This window comes from Sinocyclocheilus grahami, unplaced genomic scaffold (assembly GCF_001515645.1).
Source record: "Sinocyclocheilus grahami isolate Dianchi unplaced genomic scaffold, SAMN03320097.WGS_v1.1 scaffold1784.1, whole genome shotgun sequence".
NCBI classification, from domain to species: Eukaryota; Metazoa; Chordata; class Actinopteri; order Cypriniformes; family Cyprinidae; genus Sinocyclocheilus; species Sinocyclocheilus grahami.
Genome location: NW_015506963.1, coordinates 32,166 through 37,721, shown reverse-complemented (window position 1 = coordinate 37,721; position 5,556 = coordinate 32,166).

Sequence of the window (5,556 nt, the reverse complement as noted above, 5' to 3'; positions counted from 1 at the left end):
GCCACACCTGACCACCTGAATGTCGTTTTGGTGGAGGTCAAGGCAGTCAAAGGGGCGGCTAGTTGACTGTAATTGTGAATGAAACGCCGGTAAAAATTGGCAAAGCCCAGAAACCTCTGCAGGGCCTTGCGGGAATCCGGGGTTGGCCAATCTACCACAGCCTGCACTTTGTCGGGATCCATGCGCACTCCCTCGGACGACACTATGTACCCTAGGAAAGGAACAGATTGTGCATGAAAAACGCATTTCTCCGCCTTGACAAAAAGCCCATTCTCTAGCAGCCTCTGAAGCACTGACTTGACGTGCTGAACATGTTCCTGGAGAGAATGAGAAAAAATCAATATGTCATCCAGGTAGACATATATGAACTGATCGCTGACAGAACGAGCGGCAGGTGCAGCCGTGCTGATTAGCTCGTCAGCCCCTTGGTTGCCAGAGCAACGCTGACGGGCAATCAGACAGGTAACACAAACAGGCACGCAGTAATGAACACACGGATCCATGAACCGTGACAATGAGTGCTTGCTATTCCATATAGATGTCAGGTGGCTTTCACGAGGGAATGTGCTCAGCCACCCGTTTGAGCTGCGGGACGAAGTGCGTTTATTTCTGATGGATCATGGGTCCCAGCTCACTGACCACATCACTGATCCTGACTGGTTAACAAGGCTAGCGTATTTGGCTTGCATATTTGACAAACTGCATGGACTTAATATGTCATTGCAAGAAGAAAACACAAACATCATGTCGCTGAATGATAAAATCCACGCATTCAAGAGAAAACTTGAGCGCTGGACTGAGCGAGTTGAAATGGGTACGATTGATATGTTTTCTGAGCTGGACAAATTCATGGAGGAAAACGAATAGTGTGTCAACATAGTGTTAACGATAAGCTCACCATTCACTGTAACGAGGGCAAATCATCCGACATCTGACCTGGAGGACGCATTGGTTGAACAGTCAAGTGACCAAACCTTGAAGACAGTGTGTTTAATTCCAGTGTGAGTTTTGGATTTCAGTCGAGAGGGAATACCCGCAGCTATCCAATGGATGTACTGATGTCGTTTTGCACTACCTACTTGTGCGAAAATACTTTTTTGACATAAAAAATAAATACAGGTCGCGACTGAATGTGGAGTATGATCCCCGAGTGGCGGTCTCCAAAATTAAAATTTCTGTGCTCCATGCATTGTGCCCACCCATCTCATTAGATGAGGTTAATGTTGAAATTAAACGAATGAGTAAAATTACAATAAAAAATTATATGGTTGTTAGACCATTGTGTTCGTTTGTGTTGTCATTATGCTCATGTTTGGATAGGCCTATTGGTGCATGTGCACCGTTGCGCACAACGTTTGCATATTTTAACCACCTCCGAGGATAGTGGGGGTCGCAAGTCACTGGCCCCGTTATTTTGGGGGTCATGGGCTGAAAAGTTTGGGAACCCCTGGCTTAGAATACTATGAAATATGTTGCGTGCCTTATTCTGTGTAAGAAGCCACATCATCTCACAGAAGGATTTATTTCAAACACTCGACTGACGTTATGAAGTGAGTTTGGAGTAAAAACATGTTATTAAATGTGATATTTTTATGTACTTTCAGATGGAGCAGCATTTACTACACAGAGATGTAGTTCACTGACAAGCTACACAAACAGCTTTCATAAATCGCAAAACGATTTCATAATTGCGCTATTAAATCATCTGCGATTATGAACGCGATTTTGCGTAGTTTGTCAGTGAACTACGGCTCTGTGTAGTAAATGCTGCTCCATCTGAAAGCACGTGCTGGAGATTTATTACTAATCACAGAACCGGCTTTACTGACAAGATACGCATGACAGTCACATTCGATTAATCGTGCAGCCCTACATTTAAGTAATCTCGAAAATCTCTTCACCCTTATTTTACAACCCTCTACATTGCGAGTAAATCACTCACATATGCGACTAAATATTACTCTGGGCGACTAAATAATGTCTAACATTAGCCATTGGCTAATAAATTCTTAGATTTTACACGCCAGTATGTGTGTGAGAGGCGTTCAACACAGATTTTCACTCGATAAACACGCCGACTGAGCGCTTGAGAGTTTCGCTCTCCATCAAGTGATCTGTACTATTTGGATGCGCTCAATGGATCATGTCATGTACTCAATGCATGCGCAGTATGTAGCACGCAGCGCACCTGTATTTGACGTACCATAAACTAGTGTGAAGGCGCACGACTCGTCGTCGCTTTACTGATAGCGCTGTGTTTCTCACACATGCAAAGAGAGCGAGAGTCTTGCATACCACGCTGAATCGACACGCTACATGTAAACCATATTCTTTCCATATTCAGTTCATTTAGAATTATTCAGCTTTTAAGAACAAGCAGAAGATATGCCGGTTTCTTGGCAGTGGGTGGAGCTAATGCGCGAACAGCTCTTGTTGGCTGGCGCTCATCTATTACCGTCCCTGTTTTGATTTCAGCAAATCAGTTCGAGCGAACGCTGACAACTTGATTAGTATTCATGAAACCAGCAGATAATTGTAGCGAATCAGCTCACAGGGAAATATAAATAATTAATCATAACTAGTAATAATTAATTATAAATATTTAGATCCGCTGTAAGTATTTACTTGACCTCTCAGGGTCAACTGTCTGTCAATTCTAAGAATGTTAATTTCCTGGTTAAGGGAAATAACTTTCTTACTGTACAATTCTACAGAGCCTGTAGCATAAATCTGCATGATTAAGGGACTCCAGTTATGAGCAAACAATGAACAACGTCAAGTGTGATACAAGTAAGACTTTATTAACTACATAAACACTTAAACTAGTCTAACATACTACATAAACACACACACACTCGCATACAGTTGGTATAGGAAAGGGTTAAAGCTTAAGCAGTAAAGAGCAGAGAAATAAAAATATGAAGTTATGGAACCATTTGATATTCAGCAGATTTACAGCCTGAAGGAAACATCAGATTCTTAGGTCAAACGCACCTTTGTAAAAAGGTACCAATGATACTTAATGTATCAATTAATAAAACTAAGTTTGAATACTTGCACGTCTCGTCTGTCTGAAAGAGAGGCTTGATGCAATCTGAAGGCTCAAGTTGATCTTTGCTGAAGTTGGTTGATGAAAAAGAACCAGTTTCTTTTTTCAAGAACCTTGGTGAATGGAAAAGTCAAGGCCGAAGCCTAGCACGAACTTAGCGGGTTGCAGAAGCATTCTACCTCATGTCTTCATCTTAGAATCTAACCGAACCACCGACCAAGGGCGGGTCACTGATGTGAGGCCTTTAAGGTCTGAGAAGATTCACGCCTCTCAAGATGGGCTTGTCCAATGAGAAAGGATGAAATTCCACACTGCAAAAAATGCTTTTCTAGCTTAGATCTTTTGTCTTGTTTCTTGTTTCAAGCAAAAACTCACTTGAATTCGACTTGTTTTTTCTGAAAACAAGACAATAATTTTTACTTGTCTAGAAAATCCTTCTTGATTTAAGAATGTTTAGATATTTTGGCTGGAAACAAGACAAAATATCATTTTTTGCAGTGCAAGCGGGAGGTTGCAATTACTGGAGGGTTTTACGACCCTTTGTGTGAGGGCATGGTAATTTGCAAATGTAATTCGCTTGGGGGTGTTGATGCACAAACTAAAAAAGATTCTTAGAACACTAATATGCTGCATAGGTACCAACATATAATATCCACTCTCGTTCAGATCATCAGAAGACGAATTCATAGATCCTAAACATGGTAGAATTACATATAGGTAAGATGACAGAAAAGAGTGTTTCCATCATAAGCCTGCATAAACAGTATACGATGTAACGACAACATACACAATGACCTGACGGATATGAGTGTTCATTCAAAGAAAGGTTTTCCTATTAATTAATTAGAGAAGAGTCCATTTTTACCGTGCATTGTGTCTCTTCCTATGGAAAAGGTAGTGATTTCTTCTACCCAGTGATATCAGCATTGGTTGCCATGGTGAGGTGTTGGAAGGGTCCATAGGCCCTCATATGGCTTGTTAACTGAGGGGTGTTACAGAGTATTTGTTAAATATAGCTAACAAAATATATATTGTGTGTCTGATTGATCCAGATGCTACATAGGTAATAGTAATTATTATTAAAAGATACTACTATTATTATGACCAACAATATCTTAAACACCACCACCAGTCCTAAGTTCAGTTAAAATGACAAATATGCATTCATTCATGGTTACCAAGTTTTAGTTCTAATCACTAGTTCTATCATTAAATAGTGCTTAATTATCATAATATCATAACATAATGCTTGATTGGCTGAAATTAAGAGTGCACATTCAGTTATTTAAGAAGCTGTTCCATTTTACAAAGATAAGCTGATTGGGTGGAATCATATGTGAGTGTGTGTGTATATGTATGTGTGTGTGTGTGTGTACTTAACCATATTTTGGGGACAAATTTGTACCCAAAAGTGAGCAAAACCTGACAAAATCGGCAAAAACCTCAATTTGTGGATGTCTTCATTTGTAAAACTGTTGTAAAAATAAAACAAAGTTTTTTTTTTACTTCTAAAATTGTAAAAAATGCAGAAAGCATTTTATATACTATCTGTATATAAAAACAGTAGAAGTCTATGTAATGTCCCCATTTAGATAGCTAAGTAAACGTGTGTGTGTGTGTGTGTGTGTGTGTGTGTGTGTGTGTGTGTGTGCGCGCGTTTTTGTGACAAATGAGGACATACATTTGTATAATGACAAAGGTATGACATAAGTATTACAAGGAGAAGGTGACTTTTCAGGACATTACCCCATGTCCCCACTTTTCAAAACGCTTATAAATCACACAGAATGGAGTGTAGTGAAAATCTGAAATAGCACAAAGTTTCCTGTAAGGGGTAGATTTAGGGGTAGGGTTGGTGTAGGGCAATAGAATATACGGTCTGTACAGTATAAAAACCATTACGCCTATGGGATGTCCCCACTTTTCACAAAAACAAACCTGTGTGTATTATGTGTACATCACATATCTAGGTATTATGGTTTCCCCCAGGCTGTCAGAGTTGTTTGGACTACACTCCATTACTTAAAACAATAGACGATGATCTTCAACGCTGGTTGAACCTACCACTATCTATTTGTCACGGTCCAGGTGTGTGGAGGCAGGCAGGATGACGAGGATGACAAGGATATTTAATGTAGACACAAGGCAGATCCAGACAGGTGAGACATACACACACTCGGGGTAACATTCACAATAACCGACAACACTAGGATACAAGAGACAGGAACTTATAGGGCAGATAACGAGGGGCAGACAGGTGAACACAATGAGGGTAATTAACTAATGATTGGACGGGCTAAACCAACACAAGGGGAAGAAACCACAACAAACAGTCCACAGGGGTGTTACATTACTCCCCCCTCCCGGAAGGTGCGTCCTCGCACCGTAGAAACAGAGGGAGGGGCCGAGGGGGGCTAGGAGAAGGACAAAGCAGAGGATGCGAGATGGTGACAGGGGAAGGCAGAGGGCTGGCAGAGCAGACAGGTGGAGGGTTCGGCGGAGGATGG